The sequence below is a fragment of the Triturus cristatus genome, chromosome 7 (genome assembly GCF_964204655.1).
Source record: "Triturus cristatus chromosome 7, aTriCri1.1, whole genome shotgun sequence".
Classification (NCBI taxonomy): Eukaryota; Metazoa; Chordata; class Amphibia; order Caudata; family Salamandridae; genus Triturus; species Triturus cristatus.
Window position 1 is genome coordinate 563,828,856 of NC_140590.1, and position 22,735 is coordinate 563,851,590.

At 42.2% G+C, this 22,735-nt stretch overlaps 1 long non-coding RNA gene across 1 annotated transcript in view; it reads right to left on the reverse strand.

Annotated features, from left to right (window-relative positions):
- Positions 1-5,021: 5,021 nt before the first annotated feature.
- The window catches only part of LOC146810130 (uncharacterized), a 96,392-nt gene continuing 78,678 nt past the window's right edge, over positions 5,022-22,735 (reverse strand). The window contains exons 3-4 of the long non-coding RNA XR_014965632.1: positions 8,862-9,025; positions 5,022-6,473 (exon numbers count right to left, since the gene is read on the reverse strand). This is a non-coding gene — a long non-coding RNA (uncharacterized LOC146810130). The remainder of the gene's footprint in view (positions 6,474-8,861; positions 9,026-22,735) is intronic.

The window sequence follows — 22,735 nt, forward strand, 5'->3', positions numbered from 1 at the left end:
GCATCTTCTCTTTCATATCCTCTGGCATCAATCTCTATTGATGCAGAGAAAGCATTTAATCGTATTGACTCGTCCTTCTTGCTCAAATCCCTAGCCTGGCATGGGTTAGGTCCCGATTTTATGTCATTCGTTTCCTTACTTTATCAATCCCCCCTGGCATCAGCAGTGTCAATGAGAAGATTTCTAGTTACTTTCTGTTAGGTTGTGGTGTTCGTCAGGGTTGTCCTTTATCCCCTCTTCTATTTATACTTGCTTTGGAACCTTTCCTGTCCCATATCAGAAATAACACTTAAATCAATGGATTTTAATATGGAGCTGATCATTTGTAAATTTCAGCTTATGCTGACGACATACTTCTTTTCATTTCCACTCCTGAGCAGTCTGTTCCGGCTCTTCTTCAGGAAATCGCTACCCTTTCCTCGGTTTCCGAATACAGGATTAATTCTGGCAAAACTGAATTCATGTCTCTTACTACGTTTACTTTTAGTCATTCTTTCATTGCCATAGGGTTCCATTGGAATACCTCCAAAATTAAGTATTTGGTCATCTGGTTCGCCCCTTCCATTAATGATTCAGTTTCGGCGAATGTCAATGATTGTCAATATTCCTGCTACATTCGTTAACCCCTTTGCTGCGGCGCGAATTCCGCCGCAGCGCTGGGGGGGGTTTGGGGGGGTTGACGACGCCGCTGTGCTCATGACGGAACCACGCATGCGAAGAACACAATAATCATAAAAGAATAAGCATGAGACTGTAAATTAAACACAGACATCTCAACAAGGAAGCAGAAGTCTCTATGGAGCCTGAAGAATGAAGACTAAGAAATTCTTGCAGGTCTGCTGGAGCATTGAAGGAGGACGTTTTATTCTGAAATGTCACTTTGAATAGACAATAATGGAATAGACCACAGTAGGCACCGAAAGAGCATAATTGAGGACGAAGATAGAGGAACTCCTTCCCCCTGGCAGCTGTAGCTCTTGAGACATTCTGTGAGATGAAAATGTTACTTCCCTAAAGTTGCCTTTTAGATTTTGCTGCACTAAGGACTTTCAGTAGATCAGTAAATTCCAGAAAAAAAGATGACACCTTTGGGCTTGGATGACGACAAAAATGAAAGAGAGCGTGGACCTAGGCCATGAGCTCTCTGAATATCTGAATATTCAAGCACATGGAGGAAGGTAGGCCCATCCGCTGAGGTAAAAAAAGTAAAAAAGAAATAGGATCCATTCACTCCAATCCTTCCTGAAGGCCATAGAGGCACAGGTTATTTCTACTTTTTCTGTTTTCTAAATCTACAGAGTGAGCTTTCTATGGCACCACATCTTTGTCCAAAGCTGCAGTTTCTCAAAGAATCATCTTGCACATCACTGACACGTTGTTCACGGTCGTGACTCTGGTTTCCATTTGAGACCATTTGTTATCAAAGTTCTGAATGCGCATATTGGTATCTTCCATGAATGGACGGAGCGCACGGAGGGTCCATATTTTGCTGTTAATCAAGGAGGGGGTAACAGGTAACATAGAAGAGCAGGGATATCAAACAGGTCTGTATCGTGCAGTGGTATATAGGATTAATTGGCCAGGTAACAGGACTGGGCATAATAGGGATTAAGCGTTATCGAAGAAAGTCAAAGGCGCAGCATCTGCAACGTCAGGTCGGTGTGCTGCTGTGTACGTCCGAGCTTGGCAGTATAATTCAAGGGGTTCCCCAAATATCTTTAGGCCCAGAGTGCAGCGGCATTAGCTCCCAAAAGGCAGCAAGTTGTTCCTGACAGTACGCTGCATCTTTGAACCCCATCTCACTGCAGCCCTGCACTTGACAAGTAGTAGAAGGAGCACTGTTAATTTACACACTTCAGGAGGCACGTCTTTAACATAGTCCAACAGCACAACTATGGGAGTGCGCTCGAGGGCATGTCGAGTAAGATCCTTAATTATAGCAAATACCATGGCCCAGTTATCCGATACACCCAGGCAATCCCAGGCAAGATGTAGAAATCCGGTGCTGGGTTTGAAGCAGCATCTACAGCTGGCATGTGCAATCAAGCCCATTCTGAATAGCCATTCGGGAGTGCGGTAAAGACGGTGGATGTATTTGAAATTGACAAGGCGAAGTCTATAGTTGGGGGAGTGCACACAGGCTTGGGCGCAGGCTTGAGCGCAGCAATAGCGCCACTGTTCCTCTGTGAGGGGGGGTCGATAAGTCTGTATCCCATGTGCACCTGCTAAGCGAAATTCTTCTTGGCGCGGAGTTCTGCATCCTTGCATATAGGCGCGTTATTAACTCTGGGGAAGATGGAGTAGTGAGAGTTGCTTCAACCACTTGAAACGTAGTCCTGGCGCCTGGAAATATAGCATGTATCAAGCGGGTCGCAGTATGTAATTTGTGAATATGTCTAGTAGGTCAACATCATCACCTTGTACCCCCTGTTGTAGCGAAATGAAAGTGCCATTAGGGTAGAGTGAGTGAACCCATGTTTGTCAGGTGTAGTTTGCGCTTTCTAGAGCGGGTTGCAGGGTCCTGGGTGTTTTGGATGGATGGATGTCCTATAAGTGGCACAGTGGAGGAGAAGAGATGCCCAGCGCAGGCCCTGCATCTGAGCTTGTTTCATTCCCACACCGTGCATGCCACAGTGTTGACACATTTCCATCAGAAGAGGAGAAGGCACAGCATGATCGAACTCCGGGGCCGTGTGGGCAATGAATTGCATAGGAAAAAGCCAGCGGTGGGCCAACTGTACCTGGGCACTCAAATAATATAATATTGCTACGAATAGATGCTAGTCTGGAGGCATTGCAATCTGTAAAAAACAGGAGTTTAAGTTTTCCGATCTCCTCCTCCAGGCAGGCAAGGTTGCAGCAAAGTGCACGGAGTACGCCCGTCTGCTTTGCAATGCACGCACCTCTAATGATAACTTTGAATGCCTCTCACATAGAACACTGCAATGTCTCAGAGTTGTCATTATGTTCAAAATATTCCACTACTGATGTCCTGATATCTTCCTGGAGTACCTGATCCCACAGTGCACTGGCGGGAACACTCCAAGTCCATGCACCTGGGGGACTTTTGAAACCCCCCTGTTCAGGATAGAACGTCCTGAAATGCCAACCAGTAGTCTGTGCGAGACCACAATGCATGGGCTGTCGTTAACCATGTGCCATTGTCGCCCGTGTGACAACAGCGCCAGAGATCTGTTTGATCAAAGTCTTCCATGATCAGATGGAGCTGGGCATCTGGAATTGCTAAATCTGTCCATCTAGGGGCTAAGTAGCACATTATAGTCCCCTCCCCAGAGTCTCACCAGGCCTTCATGTTTTGGTCAATTGGCAGAAAACTGGGGATCATAGGTACTGGGCTGTATATGGAAAGAAGTTTGACTGGGTGGTCATGTAGGATATGGGAAAGGAGAACAAATCTACCTTGCGTATCATCATGGAAGTCCCTTTCTGATAGGCATCACAACTTTATGAACGTAGCTAGAATAATAAGCTACATGTCATTCCCCAACCCATCCCGCCTGAAGTCATGCTTGTATTCCCTCTGTGACATGCAGCTCCTGCAGGAAGCAGATTAGCCCACAGATGTTACACGTTACAGCTTTAGTTGCCTGCATGAGTGGTTCGGATGAGGGCAGTTGAGCAACTATCTCCTCCATATTGCTGTGCGCAGTGTCTACAAAAAGTCCTGTCTCAGTGACACTAGGAAAGGATAGTGTGAAAACATATAGCAGCCAAGTGGTTGCAATCAACAACATGAGTAAACAAAACCTCCCACCACCCACTTTTGTTCCCCAAATGAATCAATACCCCAGTCCCTCCTTCCCACAAATCCCCTACAGCATTGTAATAATACGTCACTGGGACTCATCTTATGAGGGAGAGCTAGGGGTCCGGCTCATTACCCAACCAGAAAATAGCTGAGTGACCGGACACAGTGTAGGAACGAGCATGGGCCCACTAAAGTATTATAGGCTAGATCAATATGTTGCCTGTGCTATCAGCAAGCAGTGGGCAACAGCCACAGCAAGGTAAGCAAAAGGAGTTTAGTTTGCAGCAGGTATCTACCATACGGCCGATTGAAGCCCTACAAAAGGCTACCCCTGGGTGTCACATGGCTCAATGTTTAATCATATGGATCATGTGAGTGCAGGTTAGTGCAGAGAGTGTGATGGTCTTAAATATCTCAAAGTGTCATAATTACTATGATCGTAGGGTGGAGTTAGCTAGTTTCACTGAGATCTGCAGCATCATGTTTTGTATCTCTCGAAGGTGATCCTCCTGTTCTAATTAGAATGTTTTTGACATATTTGGCAGCCTTATTCAGATCAGTGTATAGGAGAATTTTCCCTTAGAGTGTCATCCCAGCTAGGCAGCATACAGGAGCGAGTATTTGGCATCAGTGCATTGGAGGGTGCGCTTGATCGGTACAAAGTCTCTACTTGCAGCCTGCACTGACACAGTGCAGCCCAGGAACTTGGAAATCTCGATCCCTTTGTAGTGGAGTGGTCTTCGTTCCCTCGCCAGCCGTATAGCCCTGTCTCGATCGCGATAATTCAATAATCGAGTGATGATGGGGTGAGCTGATGTTCCAGTTGGCGGTGTGGGACCGAGCGATCAGAGGGCCCTCTGGACCGCGGGCAAATCAGAGAGGTCAGGTCCAAACAGCATGCGTAGCATGCCCTCCACGTAGTCTTTCATTTTGCCCATATCTATTGACTCCTCAACTCCAATAATGTGCAGATTATTGCACCTGGATCAGGCTTCCAAATCCTTATTTTTATTTCAAATTACTTCCAGTAATTTTTCCATGATCAGGAGCTTCTCCATTGCTGCGGAAGGCTCATCTTTGATGTCAGCTGTGCGACATTCCAGTTAATCGATGCAGTTGTCGTGCTCGTCAATCCTTTCCTTGAGCCAATCAAACCTATCTGCAAGCAGGTCAGTTTTGATGTCGATGGCAGTTGTCGGAAAAAAATCCTTTAAGCAGTGCAAATCATTTAATCACCACATCTGCAACAAAAGGGAGTACAAAAAGGTTTATTGTACATGCCGGACTAATTCAGCTGGGAGAGTGATGTGCTATGAGCGAAGCACAAGTCAGTCTCAACTAACATACACTTCAAGTCTACTTCTTATAATACTAATTTTGGCCTAGATCCATATTTAATACAATCTTCACAATAGAAAAAGCTTCCTGCTTTTCCATTATGTCCCACCCAGATTATATACATTTATTTAAAGAACAGCTCTTTCCTGTGGTTTGAGACTTCTCATGCTAAACTAACAGACTACAATGGAAAACATTCTTGCTGCTCTGAATTTCCTGTTAAATATCCTAGGCAGGAAACCAAACCGCATTGAGACCTTTTTTTGAAAGCAGGCTGTAGGTTGTTTTCAGATACAATTGTGCAACTTTAACATGCACGTTTAAACAGCATTATACCCTTTTTCTGTCTTTACATAATATTTCACAGTGTGTGGGCACGTGACAGATAAAACTGAATAATTAGGTCCTAAATCTAAATTAGGGGTTTGATTCCTTTCATTCCCCTCTCTAGTCGATTCTTCGACTACTTCTTCACTAACCCTGTGCATTTCTTCCAATTCTATATTTTACATCTCTTTATTTCTCCTTATAGGGAACATACCTGCCACTTTAGCTGTAACCCTCTTGCAACATGCTAAGATAACCTGAAATACTAGGCACATCAATAGCAACAGAACTATTATAGGCAACAAGGCCTTAGACAACCCTGACATCCAGGACGGCACCCAATCAAACCAGCCAGTGAACCACTCATCTGGAGCACCCCCCTCTTTCTTCATCTGTGCATGCAAATTATGCAAAGTCAGTATGCCCTGAGTTAGATTTCCTTCATCTTCATCATTCGTCGGTATGAAAGTACAGCATATTTTTTTTTTACATACTCCTCATTCGATGCTGTCATTAAGTCCAAAACATATCTGTTTTCCATCACCAGAAATCTGATTGAACGCAGCTCTTCTTTAATTGCATTAAAGCCATCTTCAGTAGCATTTATGGCTTTCATCAGCTCCCAGCGGGTGATCTGAACCCAGCGAGCAGTTGCTTTTGCTTGAAACATAGGTATCAGACTTCCAAAAAATGTTTGAGCGTCATTGAACAACCTAGACTCTTTGGGCACATCCTGTCACACTGAAGTTCCAAAGTACTCAGCCATCTTTTTTCTACTGTGATGATGCAGCAAAGTTGATGCTTTACTCATGGAATGCAACTGCAAATTTTGTATTTCTTTTGCTGGTATTACCATAGATGGAGTATGCAAAGTCACCAGAGAGCAGATTCCGCTCCAGTCGGGAGGTAATTGAGTGTATATTCGAGCTCCACACTGCCAGTAAAAATCCATAAGGCTGGAGGTACCGCCCTGCATATCGGCATTGTAAATAGTTGAAATGCAATTGAGATTCCATCCCACTTTAACAATCCCATTTCCCTGAAAGAAAAGAGAAAATCTCATTAGTTTCACAGCCAGTTTAGGATGACGTTTAGTTACAGTCCATGTATATCTCTGTATGTTTTCATCCCATACTTGCTGACATGATGCTTTTATATCATCAAATCTCAAATGATTTTTTGTTTCTGTGCCATTCCATAAAGATATGGCCCTACATGAAAACCTAGCTTCAGTAAACCATTTATTATTGGCAAATACTGGTGCTTCAATACTTAACACTGGCCTGGCTGCGCAATCTGGGGGCAGTGGTTTGGCAGAATAATTATTACAGGTGGATGGTGGATTAGATCTCCCTAGAATACCTCGTTCCAATACGGCTTCTTTCCAATTTGCATAACTATATTTCTGCCCTGCTCCTTTCATTCTGGATATCTCTTTCATTATCTCTGTTTTATCTGTAAAAATTTGCAAAATTTCAGGGGTTGTATCAAATCTGGTTGTATTAACTAACTCTGGCTGTCATAGGACTAACATGCATTGGCTGTAACTGTGCTTTTATCTTACACAAGAAAAGATGCAATAAACACTTTGTCATATTAACAGGCACTTCTTTAGGATACACTAACAGTGGTGTTTCTATGGCATGGGGAATAAGAGAACATACATAACAACTATCATTTTGTGTATTGGTACCTATATCATATATGCTATTTTACCACAAATTATTAAGTAGAGAATCATGAGGAGGATGTAGATCTGTTTCATTAAAAACAGCTCTACGAAAGCGTAATACTTCTTCCCTATGGGTGGGATCTTTTGCATCTACATCAGTGGTTCCCAAACTTTTCACTCCTGAGGACCCCCATTGAGTCACTACTAGATTCCGGGGACCCCCAACCAATTTGTATGATTTAAATCTCAAACATTAAAACTGTAATTCGAAGAAAAAAGAAACCACACGTGTGCACATCAAACAAAGACTGACTTGAATTACTAAAGATTTTAGATTTTTATATTAAAAATATTTGCAAAAATTGAAAAATCCTAATGGGAAGGTTGGTGCTGTGTCTTGCGACTAACTTTTCATTGTTTGGTTTTATTTCGCCGCCCGAGGCTCCTGCTACTGCCAAGGCTGGACTGGAAACCTAAAGCTGCTCTGGCAAATGTTGTCCGACCAGTCCCCGTACAGTGCACAAGTGCAGCGTGTGAGCCTGACCACTACAAAGGGGGCTTTGGGGAGCTCTCCCCCAAGAAAATTTGGGGGAAAACTGTGCATTTTACAACACATTTGTCATTATATATTAAATTGTATTAGCTTTTAAAGCATAGTAAACAATGACCTTACTATGCACCAGGATACAATAATCTTTTGTCAATCTTCAATGATTAACAATCTTCAATGATTTCCTCACTACTACCCTCCAACAGTGCCTCTCATCTCTCCATAGCTCCACTGTCACATGTATTTAAATTTATTTTATAGCACCTGTCATACCACTGTAGGGTGTAATAGCACTTTATATCACACACAAAGAGAGACCATGAATCATATGTGTGTAAATCAGTGAAAAGAAAATGTTACATAAGGCAAAGGGGACCACAAGGTGTAGGATTCACATGTCATCCATACTGGTAGGTATTTTTTAAGAGTGCTTGGTCTGGAGAAGCAGAAACGCAGGATTCAGAATATAACACAGGGATTAGCATTGACTTTAATAATAAGGATTTATTTCTACCCAAACAAACCTTTTTAGCAGCATCAGGATAATGAAAACTGGGAAAAAGAATAACTTACTAACTTGTACTGTGCAGTTTGCATGCAGCTCTTTGATGGCAGTTCATAGCTCACTGTGCTAGACTATGATTGGAACTTGTGAACTGCACAATAACAAAAGAATCTCTGTGGCAAAAGCAGTAACCCACTCAGCTATGCACAAAACAAAATGCTGTTTTAAAAAAAATGCATGGTAGACATTCTTTGTAGCAGGCATATTAACCACCAACACTTCCTAAGATGAGTCAAGGCTGCCACTGGACAAAACCTCCATCTCTCTACAGCAGGTCCATTAATCACCGGAGTTATCTTGACACTTTTATTGCTACCCAAAAACTGCTGATTATTCAAGGAACTTTGCAGTGCTTTTAAAACTGCTGCCTGGGGACCCCCTAGGAATGTGTCACGGACCCCTGGGGGTCTGCAGACCCCAGTTTGGGAACCACTGATCTACATAACACATAATACAATCGCAAATTATCAGAGTAATTATCATAACCACTGAACTCATCATTATACTATGAAAAATATCATTTAGCTGTCTATTCATTGTGTAATTTGTTCTTGGACCATTGCCTCCTCCGCTCCTTGTGGGAGTGAGGCCAAAAATAGAATAATGTCCGTTACGTGCACCCAATTTCCCTTCCCCTTACACTTTTACTGCTGTTGGCGTGCTCTGTGTTACTTGGTAGGGGCCTAGAAACTTGGGATCCTTCCATGTTCTCACAAAGTTGCGCATGAAGACCCAGGAAACGATGCTGATGGCTGTAGACAAGGGCAGGGGTGGTGCAGTACTGTTGGCCTGTTGCAGCTGAACCTGTTTAGAATAAATCTGTACAGCTTTTGTTAAGGCAGACATGTATGCATAAATTTCTTGCCAAACACTTTCTGATGCAGACTTGGTATCAGAACGAATCATTTGATTTTGTTTGAAAGAAAAATTAGAATGCCTACCTCTTACGACTTGGTGAGAGGTCAAATGATGATCTTTTGAAGGGGCATTTCTCAATGCATACAGAGCAAGGGGAAAGCAGTAAAGCCAATTCTTTTTCAGTGTCTCATACATTTTTGACAATTTGCTTTTCAATAAGCCATTCATCCTCTCAACAATTCCATTACTCTCTGGGTGGTAAACTGAGGTAAACCGGTGTTCCACTCCTAATAGTGTAGTAATTTCCTGAAATACTGTGTTAGCAAAGTGTTTTCCATTATCGCTGCGTATCACCGACGGAACCCCCCACCTAGGTATGACCTCTCTCACCAGGAATTTGGCTGCCTGGTCAGCATCACACCTGGAGCAGGGTCCTGCTTCAATCCATCGCGAAAATGGACACACCTCTACTAACAAATACCTATATCCATTAAATTTTTTTATCATATCTACAAAATCTATGTGTAACTATATGAAAGGACCTATTAGTCTTGGAATGGAGGATGAAGGCATTTTTGGTGACCTCTTATTAGAGTACTGATATACTTATGAACACATATGACATGAAGCTAGAAATACATCAACTAATGGTCCTAGATTAGGGATAAACCAGCTTTTATTTAATTCATCCATCATTACTCTTTTAGAATTGTGTGTTGGTAAATGAAGTTGTCGAAGGGCTGTTATAAGTAATGACTGAGGCATTATAACTTTACCTGAAGTTGCTGATCTCTAAAGAAGATCTGGAAATCCAGTCACTCCCCCCTTGATTTCCCGAGATCTTTCTCATGTTGTGGCGCTGCATTTTGAATGTCTAATAATGCCTCTGTAAAAATATTCTCATAGTGTTGTATCTCAACCTCATCATCTGCATCTAACGTGTGCATACTGCATGTTTTCATTGCATATAAACTAGCTTCCTTTGCTGCTGTATCAGCAGCTTCATTTCCCTTAGACACCAAATCAGTTCCCTTTGTATGTGCCTGGCACTTAACCACTGCTACTTGACATGGTATTTGTAATGCAGCAATAAGGTCAGCTAAAAGATGTTGGTGCGATTCTGGTGTCCCATCAGATTTAATAAATCCTCGCCTTTCCCATCTCTTCAGCCCTGAGTGAAATGTAGAAGCTACATATGCTGAATCAGTGTATATTGTTACTGGCCGACCCTGACAAGCCTGTAGGGCCGTTATCAATGCTTTTAATTCAGCCACTTGGGATGAGTCTAGGGATGGCAAGGGTAAGAGGTGCAATGTGTGTATAATAAGTAGGTGTACCAATAGCCTCAACAACAGCTGCACCTGTATGTCTTTTACTTGTCTCCTGGTCTATCCATGAGGAACCATCAATAAACAATTGTCGGCCATCAGACAAGGGGTCCTTATGTGCCAGGTGATCGTCCTCCTCCAATGTTGCACTACAGTCATGATCAGTGGGCTCTAGTGGGTGCACTAAAAAAGTTGCAGGATTGACTGAGTGTACTCGCTCAAAGAAGATAGAAGGGTTTGACAGTATTACTTCATAACTTGTTGCTCTTTGAGCGGTCAGTGTACTTTTACTTTTCTGCAGCACAGCAAATGGAGAGTGCTCAGCATACAATGTTACCGGGCATCCTGCTGTAATAGTACTACTCTTGCATTAAGGGGGCGAAAATCCTGAACCATCCTCCAAGTATTACCTGTAGATTTTTTCACAGGATAAATTGCTGTATTACAAGGCGATGGACAGGAATACAGGACTCCCTGATCCTTCAGTCTTTGTATTGTCCCTCTAATACCTTCTTTTGCTTCTTTAGACAGTGGATACTGTTTTACACATGGCAATTGTGCACCTGGCTTCAACTTTATCTTAAATGGTTCTGCAGATAGTATCAGTCCTACCTTATCTGGAGCTGATGTCCAGAGACAAGGTGGGACTGCTGCAAGTGCTTCAATATCATTGGAGGGGGATGGCACAGCTGGTAACGTGGTCTGTGCACGGTAAACGCATACTAACAAGGGTGCAGTGTGTGTATAAACTATCTCAGTCCTGGTGGGATCGTCTGAAAAGAGTTCTGAATCAGAAATGTCCTGCGGTCTTAGACCAGGAATAAGAAAAATCAGGACCTTCCAAACTCCTCCATCATTATCTGATACCACCAGAGCACCCCACCTTCTGGATATTTCCATGCACTCAAGATAAAGGGTATTCACCTGTCCTAGTTCATCACCACCAGCTTGTCTCTTGAAAATTAATCTTGTTGGTAATTCCATCCATCTCCCTAAAAGTATTTCCTCTGTCTTCAGAACCGTAAGTATTGCATCTGCTAGCAGTTTATAATGCACTGGCTCTGCCCTTCCAACCACATTTTCCTCTGGTATTCTTAGTAAATGTATCCCACATTTCGCTTGCCCTGGTATTTCACATTATAGAGAAACTGGTCCCAGCACACAAACAAATCATTCAAAATAAAGCATTGGAAAACATTTGACCAAATAACTGAAAGAAGTTCAAATGTCATTTAATCACATTGAACTAACGTCAATATTTTGCTTAATTTCATAGTTCAGGCAAGAATTTTTAACGAATAATAAAAGTGCCCAGAAAAAGAAGAGGGGGGGGAGAGGGGGTGGTGATTGAGTGTGGGATTTGAAGGGAAGTGAAAACAATGATAAATCCACTAGAACACAATCAAATTGATCGGCATAATTAGATCACTGCCGCGTATTATATACAGATCAAATCGTAAATTACAATATCAACAGTTCTGAGGAATGCCATATATACAAAAGATCACAGTGCATCATGTACTAGTGATAATATTGGCAATGTTGTTATGTCGACGTTTCGACCCCTGGTTTGTTGTAGGTGCTCAGTATGACCTTACGGGGCGGGGTCTTCATCAGGACTGGGGTGCGTGTGGAGAGGGGGTGGGCACCTAAAGAAAACAAAATAGAACGAGTATAAGGCTAATCAGTCTCTAGACGCGGGGGGGAGAACAAATAAATTATGATCGTCCAAGAAATTACCATGTCTGTCAAAAGACAGGACTCTAAGACGCCACAGGTTCGTCAAAGGAAGAGGGGTGTTGCTGCCTGCTCAATGGTACGGGCGGAGAGAGTGATGGCCACCTTAAAGAAAATTGGGGTAAATTAGTGGACAAAAAGGAATAATTTCCAAAAAGGTCGCTCCAAAGGTAAGCGAGTAACTTACTCTACCGCAGAGAAAGCTTCTCTGTCATGTTAGGTCCTAAAGCTGTCGAAGATCAGCACTAAAGGAGCCGTAATCAATGTTACTCATGACGGGATGAAGGTTCGGGGTAGAATCACCGCTACTTCACCTTCGGGGAATGAATCTGGAAAGGAGAGAGGAGAATAGGGAATCGGTAATGAGGACCCTGCAAAAGTGTTGTTAAAAGACGCATAGGTGAGTCAGGTAAAAACTCACATAATTCTCGATTGCGTTACAACTAAGGGAAACTGAATCTTAAAAATTTGCCAAAAGACAAGTAACGCCTCGGTGCCGGTATCAGGCTGGCTCTTCCAAGGGCCGAACCTGCAGGGAATCACAGTCATAGTGCATAGGGGAGCACTTGCTGCGAGACAAGACTGACCAATTGAACGGGATGCGGACAATAGTCTCATGGACATAGTTGTTTGGGGGCCCTGTGGGCATAACATGTAGAGCTTCAAAGAAACGCTTACCCAAGGTCTCTACTCCCGCTTCTCAAGTGGAGAAAGAAGCGCGTGGACTACCCGTAATTTAATACCGGGAGACGCGAGGTCAACACGTGATCTCCGTTACCGTGCTGGCGCTAGATGCCGGTTGAGTGGAGTGATAGAAGAAAGACTATGGTAATATGGTTTGGGAGAGGATTCAGTATGGAAGCAACAATAGTATCCATACCTGGTATTTATAATTGGCAATACATGTTGATAAATGAACTGTCAAATGTGGGGAGGCAATGACCAGCCTGTACATGTAAAAAACAATGAGAGCGAATATCATTGGATGTTCACACTATGATGCTAACCAAACGTGTCAATACCTAGTGTTTCTATTTGACTATGTATGTTAACGGGTGGACTGTCACATGTTGACGGCCAAAGTCCAGCGTATACATATAGAAAAAGAAATTATTTTTGAAGGCGAGTAATCAAATGTTACAAAATATTATTGGGTGATCACATTTTGACACTAAACATATCAAATCGATTCATTGAGAAGACGAATCATGATGCTACATTGTCCAGCGTATACATATAGAAAACATTGAAAGCGAGTAATTAAATGCTACAAAATAACATTGGATAGTCACATTTTAACGCTAAACATATCAAATCAAATCATTAGGAAAACGAATTATGATGCTACATTAATGGGACTACGTAAGTTGCTGTCATTACATATAGTCAGATTGCATGGTTCCACAATAGAACACAGTTATACAATTATATTGGACCAAGAATACAATACCGTTCCACACATATGTTAGAAGAAAAAAACATAATTGAGCAAAATGGCATGAAATCAAGACATATATGTGTAGACCATTAGAATGTAACAAAACTCGACATTGAAAGTCAGTGGACATTGGTGTATATCAATGATTACAGAAAGATTAAGGGCTCCAACAATAAGGTTGCAAAAGATTGGATCAAGAAGGAAAATAAAGGGGGGGGAATGCATCCTACATCAGAGGAAGTGCGTGCAGGTTAGGTTCGAAGGACCGCTAAATTGTGCGTTGCTACCATCGAATTCGTTGAGTCCATTAGCTACAGTGTCCATACGTATATCATCCATTTGGATTCTCTCACATTTAGAATGGCCGACAGATTACCACCTCTGGGTCCCACCTTGACCTTTTCCAGTACCAGCCATTTAAGGTCGTCAGGCTTATGATTTTTTAGAACGCAATGTTCAACCAGGGGGGCCCCAACTACAATGCACCGGATTCTGCTGTGGTGTTGCAGAATTCTGGACTTGACTTTCTGTTGTGTTTGTCCGATGTAGAGTAACCCACAGGGGCAGACAATACCGTAGATCACATTCATTGAGTTACAGTTGGTAAATGAATTGAGAGTAATCGAGTGTTCTTTATAGGAGAACATTTTTGTCGTATCAGTTGTTTCGCAGGCCTTACAATGTCCACACTTGAAATGTCCAATCACTGGTGGAAGATTCCAAAGTTCTTGGATAGTGGGTGTTGTTGCCATTTCCAAGAAGGAGTGGACTACATAATCCTTCACGCTCCTGGCTTTCCTGAAGGAGTGCGTTGGTGGATTGGGTTGGTCGATATCATCAGCTACCAAGTTCCAATGCTGATTTATCACTTTCTTGATTGCATTGCTTCTTGTAGAGAAGGTGGTAACACAGATCATCCTCTGTAATGCCACGTCTTGTTTGACCTTGGGTGTTAAAAGGGTTTCTCGGGGGGTTGAACCATGCCCTCTTACGTGCTTTCTTGACCAATCTCCTCGGGTATCCCCTTGTTAGCACTCTGTTGCTGAGATCCTCAGATTCGGCCACGTAGTCATCTCTTTTTGTGCAGTTTCTGCGGATCCTCAAAAATTGGCCAAAAGGTAAATTGTCCTTTAGGCCACGTGGATGATGGCTGTTGTATCTAAGTAAAGAGTTGCGCCCAGCCAGTTTGCGATACAAAGTTGTGTGTAATTTGTTGTCCTCGCTGTAGATCTTGATGTCGAGGAAAGCAAGTTCTTTATCATCAGAGTGTATGGTAAACTGGATGTTATGATTGCATTGGTTGAGCCATTCCTGGAAAACTGCCAAATCCGTGGAGTCGCCATTCCAAATCAGAAGTATATCATCGATATACCGTTTCCATAGGTTGATCTTGCCAGGAAATGGATTGTTGTTAAAAATAAACAACCGTTCAAAATGGTCCATATAGATGATTGCTAGATCCGGAGCGAAGGCTGCTCCCATGGCTACACCTTTGGTTTGAACGTAGTAATCTCCTTGGAAGAAAAAGAAATTCTTCTTCATAGCAATCGTCAAAAGTGAAATGATAAATTCTGTTGGTACTCTCATTGGTGATGGTCGTGGATTGAGGACTTCACTCATGACTATCAAGGCAGGCTCCTGGGGAATGCTGGTATATAAGGACACGATGTCACAGGTCACAAGTAGCTGCCCACTGGGGTCAAAGGGTAATTGGTCAACCAGATTGATCGTTTGCATTGTATCCCTTAGATAAGCTTCAGTATTTTCCGCCAGTGGTTTCAGAAAGAAATCCACATACTTGCATAATGGTTCCAGTAGGGAGGCGCACCCTGAAACAATGGGACGTCCAGGTGGTTTCTGGACGTCCCATTGTTTTAGGGTGCGGCTCCCTACTGGAACCATTATGCAAGTATGTGGATTACTTTCTGAAACCACTGACGGAAAATACTGAAGCTTATCTAAGGGATACGATGCAAACGATCAATCTGGTTGACCAATTACCCTTTGACCCCAGTGGGCAGCTACTTGTGACCTGTGACATCGTGTCCCTATATACCAGCATTCCCCAGGAGCCTGCCTTGATAGTCATGAGTGAAGTCCTCAATGCACGACCATCACCAATGAGAGTACCAACAGAATTTATCATTTCACTTTTGACGATTGCTATGAAGAAGAATTTCTTTTTCTTCCAAGGAGATTACTACGTTCAAACCAAAGGTGTAGCCATGGGAGCAGCCTTCGCTCCGGATCTAGCAATCATCTACATGGACCATTTTGAACGGTTGTTTATTTTTAACAACAATCCATTTCCTGGCAAGATCAACCTATGGAAACGGTATATCGATGATATACTTCTGATTTGGAATGGCGACTCCACGGATTTGGCAGTTTTCCATGAATGGCTCAACCAATGCAATCATAACATCCAGTTTACCATACACTCTGATGATAAAGAACTTGCTTTCCTCGACATCAAGATCTACAGCGAGGACAACAAATTACACACAACTTTGTATCGCAAACCGGCTGAGCGCAACTCTTTACTTAGATACAACAGCCATCATCCACGTGGCCTAAGGGACAATTTACCTTTTGGCCAATTTTTGAGGATCCGCAGAAACTGCACAAAAAGAGATGACTACGTGGCCGAATCTGAGGATCTCAGCAACAGATTGCTAACAAGGGGATACCCGAGGAGATTGGTCAAGAAAGCACGTAAGAGGGCATGGTTCAACCCCCGAGAAACCCTTTTAACACCCAAGGTCAAACAAGACGTGGCATTACAGAGGATGATCTGTGTTACCACCTTCTCTACAAGAAGCAATGCAATCAAGAAAGTGATAAATCAGCATTGGAACTTGGTAGCTGATGATATCGACCAACCCAATTCACCAATGCACTCCTTCAGGAAAGCCAGGAGTGTGAAGGATTATGTAGTCCACTCCTTCTTGGAAATGGCAACAACACCCACTATCCAAGAACTTTGGAATCTTCCACCAGTGATTGGACATTTCAAGTGTGGACATTGTAAGGCCTGCGAAACAACTGATACGACAAAAATTTTCTCCTATAAAGAACACTCGATTACTCTCAATTCATTTACCAACTGCAACTCAATGAATGTGATCTACGGTATTGTCTGCCCCTGTGGGTTACTCTACATCGGACAAACACAACAGAAAGTCAAGTCCAGAATTCTGCAACACCACAGCAGAATCCGGTGCATTGTAGTTGGGGCCCCCCTGGTTGAACATTGCGTTCTAAAAAATCATAAGCCTGACGACCTTAAATGGCTGGTACTGGAAAAGGTCAAGGTGGGACCCAGAGGTGGTAATCTGTCGGCCATTCTAAATGTGAGAGAATCCAAATGGATGATACGTATGGACACTGTAGCTAATGGACTCAACGAATTTGATGGTAGCAACGCACAATTAGCGGTCCTTCGAACCTAACCTGCACGCACTTCCTCTGATGTAGGATGCATTCCCCCCCCCCCTTTATTTTGCTTCTTGATCCAATCTTTTGCAACCTTATTGTTGGAGCCCTTAATCTTTCTGTAATCATTGATATACACCAATGTCCACTGACTTTCAATGTCGAGTTTTAATACATTCTAATGGTCTACACATATATGTCTTGATTTCATGCCATTTTGCTCAATTATGTTTTTTTCTTCTAACATATGTGTGGAACGGTATTGTATTCTTGGTCCAATATAATTGTATAATTGTGTTCTATTGTGGACCCATGCAATCTGACTATATGTAATGACAGCAACTTACGTAGTCCCATTAATGTAGCATCATAATTCGTTTTCCTAATGATTTGAGTTGATATGTTTAGCGTTAAAATGTGACTATCCAATGTTATTTTGTAGCATTTAATTACTCGCTTTCAATGTTTTCTATATGTATACGCTGGACAATGTAGCATCATGATTCGTCTTCTCAATGAATCGATTTGATATGTTTAGTGTCAAAATGTGATCACCCAATGATATTTTGTAACATTTGATTACTCGCCTTCAAAAAAAAATTCTTTTTCTATATGTATACGCTGGACTTTGGCCGTCAACATGTGACAGTCCACCCGTTAACATACATAGTCAAATAGAAAAACTAGGTATTGACACGTTTGGTTAGCATCATAGTGTGAACATCCAATGATATTCGCTCTCATTGTTTTTTTACATGTACAGGCTGGTCATTGCCTCCCCACATTTGACAGTTCATTTATCAACATGTATTGCCAATTATAAATACCAGGTATGGATACTATTGTTGCTTCCATACTGAATCCTCTCCCAAACCATATTACCATAGTCTTTCTTCTATCACTTCACTCAACCGGCATCTAGCGCCAGCACGGTAACGGAGATCACGTGTTGACCTCGCGTCTCCCGGTATTAAATTACGGGTAGTCCGCGCGCTTCTTTCTCCACTTGAGAAGCGGGAGTAGAGACCTTGGGTAAGCGATTCTTTGAAGCTCTACATGTTATGCCCACAGGGCCCCCAAACATCTATGTCCATGAGACTATTGTCCGCATCCCGTTCAATTGGTCAGTCTTGTCTCGCAGCAAGTGCTCCCCTATGCACTATGACTGTGATTCCCTGCAGGTTCCGCCCTTGGAAGAGCCAGCCTGATACCGGCACCGCGGCGTTACTTGTCTTTTGGCACATTTTTAAGATTCAGTTTCCCTTAGTTGTAACGCAATCGAGTATTATGTGAGTTTTTACCTGACTCACCTATGCGTCTTTTAACAACACTTTTGCAGGGTCCTCATTACCGATTCCATATTCTCCTCTCACCATTTCCAGATTCATTCCCCGAAGGTGAAGTAGCGGTGATTCTACCCCGAGCCTTCATCCCGTCATGAGTAACATTGATTACGGCTCCTTTAGTGCTGATCTTCGACAGCTTTAGGACCTAACACGACAGAGAAGCTTTCTCTGCGGTAGAGTAAGTTACTCGCTTACCTTTGGAGCGACCTTTTTGGAAAATATTCCTTTTTGTCCACTAATTTACCCCAATTTTCTTTAAGGTGGCCATCACTCTCTCCGCCCGTACCATTGAGGAGGCACCAACACCCCTCTTCCTTTGACGAACCTGTGGCGTCTTAGAGTCCTATCTTTTGACAGACATGGTAATTTCTTGGACGATCATAATTTATTTGTTCTCCCCCCACGTCTAGAGACTGATTAGCCTTATACTCGTTCTATTTTGTTTTCTTTAGGTGCCCACCCCCTCTCCACACGCACCCCAGTCCTGATGAAGACCCCGCCCCGTAAGGTCATACTGAGCACCTACAACAAACCAGGGGTCGAAACGTCGACATAACAACATTGCCAATATTATCACTAGTACATGATGCACTGTGATCTTTTGTATATATGGCATTCCTCAGAACTGTTGATACTGTAATTTACGATTTGATCTGTATATAATACGCGGCAGTGATCTAATTATGCCGATCAATTTGATTGTGTTCTAGTGGATTTATCATTGTTTTCACTTCCCTTCAAATCCCACACTCAATCACCACCCCCTCTCCCCCCCCTCTTCTTTTTCTGGGCACTTTTATTATTTGTTAAAAATTGTTGCCTGAACTATGAAATTAAGCAAAATATTGACGTTAGTTCAATGTGATTAAATGACATTTGAACTTCTTTCAGTTATTTGGTCAAATGTTTTCCAATGCTTTATTTTGAATGATTTGTTTGTGTGCTGGGACCAGTTTCTCTATACTGTTCTATACCCAGGTCCCAGTGATTTTGGGTTTTCCCTTTCTTTAACTACTGGTATTTCACATGTCATGGACCCATCAGAGGAAAATCTTATTGTCATGTTTAATTTAGACATGATATCCCTTCCTAATAAATTTGCTGGTGAATTTGAAGAATAAAGGAAACGCTCTTGGGTTCGCACTCCTGCCACCTCTATGGGCACATGTGTTGTGTATGGAATGCGCTGTACTTCACCAGAGAAGCCCAGCGTATCCATGGTGGCATAGGACAATGGAACATTTCCTTCCGAGAGGCAAGATTTTGTTGTCCCTGTATCAACCAAAAAAGCATACCTCCTTCCCATTATAATAATTTCTACCATTGGTTCTTCCTCTGGGTCTATAGTCCTAGTTACCACAGTACTATTGGGATTCCCTGGTTCGTCCCATCAGGCTGTATAATAAAAGGGGTTTCCGCCTTGAACAATCACTCTCCCTTGTCCTTTACTCCCTGTGCTCACCAGTGCAGTAGTCTGCACCTGATTCTGGCCTCCTGATTGCACAACAGGTGCTGGTGCCCCTTGAATAGGTATGTTTGCAGATTGCTGTTGTGGCATATAAACCGGTGGTAGTGGAGTTATTTGTTGTTGAGGATAGGGGGCATACTGATATGGACCATATTGAGGCATGAGCCCTGACGTGTTCACATTTTGTCTTCCCCTTCCTCTCCCTTTTCCTATCACTCCCTGCGCTTCATCACTCTTCTTAAAGCGACATTCATCAATAAAATGTCCAATATTACCACAGTAATGGCATTTAAAATGTCTTCTTCCTTGCATCTGTCTCCCCTCTCTTTGACCCCTTCCTTGCTCTCTGTTTGCAACAGGAACCTGCACAGTCATTTCTTTTCCTGTCTTTTCCTTCTCATTTTTTTGTATTTTTGTGTCACCATTTTAGCTTGGGCTCTGTCACTTTGGTCTTTATTCCTCCTTTCCTTTTCTTCCTTTTTTCTACAAAAATGTATAATATGTGCTTGTATTTCTGCCCAGGGTTTTATATCTAAAGCAACAACCTGATCTAAATCGTCTTGTATATCTCCTGGTAGCCCCTGTTTTAAAACATTGTAGAAAAATCTACAACTACCTCCCATGTCTACAGGTCCTACATCTGCTTCCCACTTTTTCTTCATCATTGTTATGTAGTATGCACAGGACTGTCCTGGAGACATAGTTTGTGTCATCAATGCCCCACAATCTGGTTGGTCTGGGTACCTATTCCTTAATTCAGTCCACACTCTAGAGCGCACAACTCCAAAAGCAGACCCATCATGTTTTCCTTTAGTAATAGTTACTCCTTGTATCCCTGCACTTCCCATTATACTATCCACCTCATCCCCTACTATGGAGCTCAAAAGGCTCTTTACATCCCCAAGAGCTAAAGGTATCCCAGCTGTTGCATTTTCAAATGCTTTTATCCATTTCCCTGCTCCTTCATGTAATGGAGGCAGGCCTGTTTTTAGATTTTCTTTATCCATGTGTTGCCTAGGAACATAGACAGGCTGTGCTCCCTGTGTCTTATACACCAGTGGCATCTGCATTACAGCGGTATTCCTGTCACCATGTCCCTCATAAGGTGTGTCAGACCTTAAAGCATATTTCTTCCACACACACAGACTTTGTTGCATGTAATCATAATCCCACTCTGGATCCCCATAACCTTGAAAAATACTTAAATCAGCCATATTTATCAATTCAGGGTCAAAGGATCCTGCTCTTGGCCAAACTTTCATCTGTGGCACCATGCCTGCTGTCCATCCTGCAAGGTTATTAGTAAATGGGACAACATTATACCAACTATTTTTTCCCTTTGCTACTATTTCATTGGGTGTCAAGTCACTGTTTTCTTTCCTTTCTTTTCTCTGTATAAAACTTGTCATTCCCTGCATATTTCCTACATGAAGGGATCTTACTTCAGCTGGAGGGGAACTTTGTCCTAACTCTATCATACCCTCTGCGCGAAATGGCCGTTCAGACCTTGTTGTACTACTGGGAAACACCTGCTCTCCTTTTAATTGTTCTCTAAAAGCACTTTGTTCCTCTAATCTTCTTCTATTTATTTCAGCATTTCTGTTCTCAGCCTCTAGCCACAATTCCATGCGTTCCCGGTCAAGAACCCTTCTAGTTTCACTCTCCACTGAGTTTATTTCTTCCTCATCTTTCTCATCCTCTCCTGTCCCATTCTTGATTTCTAGATCATATCCTTTGTCCCTTACAACTGGCTTTGCATCTGGTTTAAATGATATGGAATTACATATATTTGAACAGTCATCCGCAATAAGGCTTAATCTCTTAATTGTTTTCTGTATTCCCTTTACAGTGATGGTCATGGCACGATAACCCTTATCCTCTTCCTGATATATTTTTGATCGTACCCCTAAATTAAACTTCACCTGTGGGGTGCTAGTATAATATCCATTTCCCCACTTGAGTTTTGAGGAATCTTGCTAGCCCATTCTAATATATCTTTTGACTTTTGTTCCAGCAATTTTCCATTGTTGTCTTGTCTTAATTTTACTGAAATGTCTCCTATTAAGGACACTATTCCCTCATATACCTTTTCAGGTTTAAGACGGTCTTTATTAATTGTTGCATTTTTTAAAAATGTTTTTAAACTTCGGAAATCTATAATATCCTGATTTGTGATGACATTATTGTGATTACTGTGTTTTACTGGATAAATTTATTTTCTTAAACATGTGGTTCTATTTGTACTTTTATGGTTGTTTTGTTTTAATAACCGAATAAAGTTACAATTGAATTGAATTGTTTGAGCAAAATCAACCTCCCCCATTTTTAATAAGTCATCAACCTTTGGTGTAATTTATATTTATAGCCTAAAGCTGGAATATCAGTGTCCACTGAGTCTATTGAGGTAGTGGATTCCTTATCTTCCGCTGACAGTGATGGATACATACCCTGACGGCATAAGGGTCCTTTAATTATCTCAGAATATGTTGGGGGTGGTGCTGTGGCTTCTACATGGGAATCCTGACTGAATATCTTCCACATGTCCAATGATGCTAATCTTTTTGCTCTCTTAGCTCCTTTATATGCTCCTAAGAAATATGATATTACATGGGCTATCACTGTATTATCAAAAGAGCCATCTGGTGGCCATGGAACCAGGGAAGTCTTTGTGCCTTCTGCCCATTCCTGATAATGTCTTTTTATTCTGTCAGAGTCTCCTGGAAATGTGGGAATCATATGGCCGAAAGGAGTGCCTTTGTCTCCCTGCCTCCCCTTGGAAGATTTCTTAAAGAAAGGCATGACCTCATAATTGTCCTTTAATCTACTAAAAAACTTTTACTATTCTTAAAGGCTCCTGTCCTAATGTACTTCACACTAAAAAACAGTTGGTACCTCTGATAATGC